The 7,383-nt window shown below is 38.8% G+C and overlaps 1 non-coding gene across 1 annotated transcript; it reads right to left on the bottom strand.

The window, feature by feature from the left end:
• Positions 1-4,915: 4,915 nt before the first annotated feature.
• Trnar-ccu lies at positions 4,916-4,988 on the bottom strand. The gene has a single exon. It is a non-coding gene; the product is annotated as a tRNA-Arg (tRNA).
• Between the last annotated feature and the right edge of the window lie 2,395 nt (positions 4,989-7,383).

The following is a 7,383-nucleotide window of genomic DNA, read 5'->3' as shown; positions in this document are numbered from 1 at the left end:
TTTCTCCGTCGTTTTCAGTTAGCTCCCCGGTATCTGACTGTATTGGCCCAATCTTTTCTCGTGTTTTAGTTTCATACATTTGATAGAATCCCTTGGGGTTTGACTTCGCCTCCCTTGCTACCTTCAGCTCAATATTCCTCTTTGCTTTTCTTATCTCAGTCTTAACCCTACCGGCCAATGCCTTATAATATTCTCGGTGGTAGACTTCACCACGATTTATTCTCCTACCTATAGCCTTCCTTTGTCCAATACTATTCTTTAAATAATTATTTATCCATTTAGGGTCATTGTTGTTTGATCTGAGTTTTCTGTATGGTATGTTCTGCCTTTGTGCATTAAGTAACTCATCATTTAAATTGTTCAACCTCAGATCTCGTGATCAGGTCATACAGTAAGGTGAACATAAGAACATAAGAATGGAGGAAACTGCAGCGGGCCTATTGGCCCATACTGGGCAGTCCCGTTTACACCCAACCCCTATTGCTCATATGAGCATCCAACCTATGTTTGAAGCAATTCAGCGTATTCTAGTTAATGATGATATTTGGTAACTTGTTCCATTCATCCACTACGCCTAAATCTAAATTTGTCTAATTTAAAACCATTGTTACGAGTTCGCTCCTGCTTGGATAGTTTGAGTACCTTTGTAATGTCCCCTTTGTTTAGCCCTGCCTTCCACTTATACACCTCTATCAGGTCGCCCCTCGCTCTACGTCTCACAAGGGAGTGCAAATTAAGATGCTTTAACCTGTCTCTATACTCAAGGTTCCTAATGCCCGGGATTAGTCTTGTCATTCTCCTTTGAATTCTTTCCAAGGATTCTATATCCATTCTGTAATACGGTGACCAGAACTGAACTGCGTAATCCAGGTGTGGTCTCACAAGAGCAAGATACAGTTTTAGGATGACCTCGCTAGTCTTGTAACTAACACTCCTTTGTATGAACCCAAGTACTTTATTAGCCTTGTTACGAGCAAAAACACATTGTTTACTTGGCTTAAGGTTCCTACTTATCATTACTCCTAAATCTCTATCGCAGTCGGATTTCTCTATGGCATCGTTGTTCATCTGGTATCTGATTCCCTGTTTACATCTCCTATACTGAGTACTTTACATTTGTCGACGTTGAATTTCATCTGCCATTTTTCAGACCATTCGAAAAATTTGTTTAGATCTTCCTGTAGTTTTGCGGAGTCCTCGTCAGATTTGATAACATGTCCTATTTTAGTGTCATCAGCAAATTTACTTATGTTGCTGTCTATGCCGATATCTATGTCGTTTATGTATATAATAAATAATAATGGTCCAAGTACTGAGCCTTGGGGAACTCCACTTGTGACGTTGCTCCAATGGGACTTAGTGCCGTTAATGCTCACTCGCTGTTTCCTGTGCTGTAACCACGCCCTAATCCATTTAAGGATGTCACCTTTGATGCCATGAGCTTCTACCTTTCTAATTAGTCTTTCGTGGGGGACTCTGTCGAAGGCTTTGCTAAAGTCGAGATATACCACATCATAATTGTGCCCCTCGTCCACCGATTCGAAAACTGATGAAAAGAATGTAATAGATTAGTTAGGCAAGAACGTCCGCTTGTGAAGCCATGCTGGGAATCATTGATCGATCGGTGCTTCTCCAGGTGATTTCGAATAGTTTGAAATGATTGCTTCCAGTAATTTGCCTACTATTGATGTTAGACTGATTGGACGGTAGTTAGAGGATAGTGATCTATCCCCCTTCTTGAAAATCGGTATTACATTTGCTATCCTCCAGGATTCTGGTACTACACCTGTTTTTAAGGACATGTTAAACAACTTTGCTAAGCCCATACTAAGCTCTTCCTTACATTCCTTTAATATTCGGGCAATTATCTCATCGATGCCAGGTGACTTATTAGGCTTTAGTTTGTCTATTTGCTTACTAACATCGTTACTAGTCACTACAATCTCACTTAATTTGTTTTCTTCACTATCTCTGAATAGAGTCGGTGCCTCGGGTACCATGTTTAAATTTTCGGTGGTGAAAACTGTTGAAAAATATTTATTCAAATTATTGCTCATTTCTCCGTCGTTATCAGTGAGCTCGCCTGAGTCTGACTGTATTGGTCCAATCTTTTCTCGTGTTTTAGTTTGATACATTTGGTAGAATCCTTTGGGGTTTGTCTTCGCCTCCCTTGCTATCCTTACCTCATTATTCCTCTTTGCTTTCCTTATCTCGGTTTTTACCCTACTCGACAATACCCTATAATAGTCCCGGAGGTGAATTTCGCCACGATTTATCCTTCTACCTATAGCCTTCCTTTGGCCAATGATGTTCTTTAAATAATTATTTATCCATTTAGGGTCATTGTTGTCTGATCTGAGTTTTTGTATGGTATGTTCTGCCTTTGTGCATTAAGTAACTCACTATTTAAATTGTCGTGGAACTCGGCAATCTCAGATCTCGTTATCAGGTCGGTGTCATCTGTCAGGTTCACAGCCAAGCGCGACACCCCCTCTCTCAGCTGCCTCTTTAAACTGTCAAAGTTTGCCCTTCTGAAATCTGGTACTTTAGTGGAATTTTCCTTACGTCTGCCCTGAAAATCTAACTGGAATCGAATTTCTTTGTGATCGCTGTTTGCAAGTTCGTTCCCTACCTCGACATTGCTAATTAGGTTTTCTCTGTTCGACAGAACTAAGTCCAGTATATTATTACCCCGTGTGGGTTCGGTTATATGTTGACTTAGGAAACAGTCCTGGATCGTCTCGAGAAAATCCTCTGATTCTGAGTTACCCGTAAGGTCAGTCCAATCTATTTGGCCAAGGTTAAAGTCGCCTACTATACAGACTTTGTTGTGTATGGAAGCCCTGCGCATTTCATCCCAGATAAGTCGCTCATTGACGCTATCAAGATTGGGAGGTCTATATATTACTCCTGTGATTAATTTTTCCCGACCGTCGCTTAATTCTATCCAAATTGTTTCTGTATTCCTCTCAGTTTTTATTTCCTTATTTATTTCACACTTCAGATTATCCCTAACATAGATTGCTACTCCGCCTCCTTTCCTGGTCTGCCTATCGGTATGGAACACTTTGTAACCCGCAATTTGGTATTCGACTGGTAACTCACGTGTGTCTAGGTTGATCCATGTTTCAGTGAATACAATTATATCGATTTTTTCGGTACATACCAAGGCCCTAATATCATCCATTTTGTTTCTCATACTTCGACTGTTCGCGTAGTATACATTTAAGTTAGTCGTGTTCTGAGACCTTCCCTTACCGCGTTTAGTTTTAAACTCCCTGTCTAATTTAGTTTTGTCATCATTCCTAACACTATTTCCCTGTAGTCTTTCACTTTGTTTACCCGCTCCCACTGCAGTCTCCTCCACCCCCGTGCCCATATGTTCTCTTAGCAGTTTAAAGACTTCGATATCTTTTGAACTGCCCCCTCTAGAGCCCCAGCCAGGGTTGCTACTCCATCCCTAGACAGGTGCACCCCATCCCTAGCATAAAGGTCCCTTCTGCCATAGAAGTTGTCCCAGTTGTCAATGAATGGGACTGATATTGACTTGCAATATCTGTCAAGACGGTCGTTGACACCAACTGCCCTTGACAACCATTCACTGCCAACTCTCCTTCTAGGCAGGACACAGCATATGATAGGGATCCCTCCCTTAGTCCTAATACAATCTATAGCTGCCTTGAACTTATCAAGAAGCTCTTCACTCCTACACCGGCCAATATCATTGCCTCCTGCACTGAGGCAGATAATGGGTTTGTTCCCATTACCAGACAAGATATTGTCCATCCTGTCAATTATATCCCCCACCCCAGCTCCTGGCAAACACACCCTCATCCTATTTTTGTTTTTACCACAAAAGGCCCCCAAGCGTAATACACAGTAGAAAGACATAATCGTTGCCGCTGTACCACCATAGGACCCGTGAGCTTGGTCCATTAATACTACAAATAATAATAATAATAATAATAATAATAATAATAATAATAATAATAATAATAATAGATAGCTAGCTAGATAGATAGACAGATAAGATGACACACACTGCTGTCAGCGAAGCCAAAAGAAAGTTACAATATACATGTTATAAATAGATCCATTCTAAAAATAACCCTTATAATATTTCCTGTCACACTAACACCTTATTATAGCCTTCTAAAATAGTTAACTGTTAATTACTACAACAATTAACTTTAAAATGACCATGAAGTTAAACAAAAGAACATCGTTGAATGATCATGAAGTTATTAAACAAAAGAGCACCACTGAATGGCCTATCATCTGATAAAAAAAAATCTATTGTTACACTGTTCGGTGTTTTGGAGACGTGACTTAAGTATCCTATTGTTTGTTATTTTATTATTATAATTATTATTATTATTCCTTTTGTTTTAATGTGGGAAACCGGAGAGTGAGGAAAAACAGGATGAGGAGGAAGATATACTAGGAAGATCACACGAGCCGGCAAGGTATTATAATTTGAGCGTGATGTAGAACCGCCACAACGTATTACTCATCCGCACGATATTCATCTAAAATATATTAGGAACAGTTAGTAATAAAAAACAAATGAAGATCAATAAATAAAAAACAAACATTAATAAGAATATAACAAAAATCAAAAGACATGAAGATTAATAATACAGGAATATAAACAGAACACAAACAGACATTGAGGAGAAATATGTAATAATTCCATCGAAAAGTTTCTTAAAAAAAACATTACAGGTATAAACCATCTCAAAGAATCACAACACAACGAGGGAAACTATATTACGAAATTGCAAAAAAAAAATATTCAGTAAAGGACAAAAATTTTATATTTGTTTGTGAATAAATAAGTTGATTTACATCTTAATATTGGTCTTTTAACTAATAAAATATAATAAGAGAGGTTGAGCGAGTAAAATAACAAATCAACCCCTGGTGGGACTCGAACCCACAATCCTTGGCTTAGGAGGCCAATGCCTTATCCATTGGGCCACAGGGGCTTCTACAGGAATAGGCTACACGCTCCTAGTTCTTCTTCTCTTGGCCTGATGAAATTACTTTGAATTGTTATTGCTTTTTTTAGATTATTGCTAAATTATATGTTTATTTGACTTAATTACTTAATAAAACTTTAGAATAAACTGACGACGTTGTATATTTTGATACTGAAGAAGATACGAGGAAAATGATGCTGATATAAAAAAATATTAAATAAAAACCAAAGAAAAAGAACTAATATTTTCCTTACCCAGACGTACTACAATCTTGACTCGCGCATAAAGTTTGAATCAATACAAATTAAGGTCACGTGGGTTTAGTACCTCCTGTTTGACCTTCTCCAACCAGACAGAGGGAAGAAAGGAGGACTGTAGGAATGTAAATTGTATTTCGTATTGACCTTGACCCTCCATTCACGTCATCAAGGTCGGTCACCCACTCTCCACCGGATCACATGAAGAATAGCCCCTAGTTTATTTGATTTTAAGATTAACTAATCTAAAGCTTACACTAACCTAAATTAACCTGATCTAATCTAAACTAACTTAACCTTGTCTAAACTATCTTAACCTAACCTAAACTAACTTAACCTAGCTTAATCTAACCTAAACTAACATAGCCTTGCATAACCTAACCTAATGAATAAGCTAACTGAACCTAACCCAAACACCCCCCCCCCCCGTCTCAAGTGGTGAAGTAAGCTAAGGGGCTAATCTTCAGGTGATTTATTGTTCTACTGTTGCTTATCACCAACATCTAACACCAGCCAAACATATTATCTACACCTGGACTGTATACCTGTGTACTGTATCTACACATTTAACAATTTCTTTATAACATTAAATTGACTATGTATATTTTTCGTCTCCCATTTATCTTAATATTTTCCCTGTTAGTCTATTCTTATTAATTTTTTCTATTGTGTTTTAGTATTTTGTTGTTTGTTCCTCTTTAATCGGACATTTCCCCTCCCGTATGACGTCAGTCGAGTGTCACCTTACTAAGTGACGTAACTCAAATTGGAGTCCCACTCACCTGTCTTGATGGTTATAATGGTTGATGTGTACCAACCTACCTTCTCTCTTAACACCCTGAGTGCTTATGTAATAGTTCCACGAGTTCCCTAGGTTAGTTTATATTACATGTTGAGTTTTTCCCATATAAACTAAATACTATTTATTATTTACTTTTTTGTTCAATACCATGGCGGGTTCCTACACATAAGGCCTCGACACACACACACACATACATACGAACACACCTACATGCCGGCGCCGTGTCCGAATCTTCAGGTTGTCGCAGTGACTTCCGATTCCTGCTGTAGAGACCCAGCCACTATTAAAGCCGACCGTTATCTAAGTTAAGGACTTATACGTCAACATCTGTAAACACATAACCTCTTTTACAAGTAAATTAGTTTACTGGTAAATACAGGTTTGGGATGAGAGGATGACAGTGTTAAGAGGTTATATGGTATGAACTGAGATGGTTCTAGATGATACTGGAATACGACTCAGCTACGATCGGACATCCCCGGCGGGTGAACTTGTATCATGGCCGCACCCACCTCGCCTGCCGACAAGCATGTCCCCACATACCGGCTCCCAGTCTGTCTTCCAAGGTGGCTTGAGGATTTTCTTACTATTAATCACAAAATTGTGTAAAATTTTAGATTAATCTAAGCATGGAACGCTATCAATTTAGAAGGTTAATATGTATTTTATTAATATATAGCGTTGCAACGTGCAGGTGGGCTCGGTTAGTGTTGGCGGGGGCCGGCTAAAGTATTGCCAAAATTCGTGGGAATATGTTTAATTAATGCTGAATTAAAGAACATATATACAAGAAATTAAATATTACCATCACATAATTTATCAAGGTTAACAGTTGATTTGATAATGAAAACGATTATGCTAGAGAACAGTTGCACGTTGATAATAAATTGTTTAAAAACCTCCAAGCTGGCACTAATCTAGACCCGGGTGTGCGCGCCAACATTCTACTGCAGTGTCACACCCACTATGTCCCGACCCATTCCCACGGCACTGGCTTGAACCTCCCTGTCTCTCTTAGGGCCTTAAACAGAACTGTACCCATTAAATTTAAATACTCATTGCAACAGTTTGATTTTCATAGGAAACTATATGATCTATTACCTTTAACATTTTTTTTATATATTTGCAGCAATATCATAACTAAGAGAACAGCCCCGTTCCTTATCAACAAATTAATCAATAATATCGAGGTACCAACATTATCTATAGGTAATCATAATCACCTGCATCCGCCAGTACACGAGACTGTACATAGAGCAAAGTTCGTGTCGGTCAAGCTTCTGAGTTGCGGTGGTGGAGCGGGGCAGACCAGCAGGCGTGTGAACTGTAGTATTGATTGCCT

Source organism: Homarus americanus, unplaced genomic scaffold (assembly GCF_018991925.1).
Source record: "Homarus americanus isolate GMGI-L3 unplaced genomic scaffold, GMGI_Hamer_2.0 scaffold40565, whole genome shotgun sequence".
Taxonomy (NCBI): domain Eukaryota; kingdom Metazoa; phylum Arthropoda; class Malacostraca; order Decapoda; family Nephropidae; genus Homarus; species Homarus americanus.
This window is presented reverse-complemented; position numbering and strand designations above follow the sequence as displayed.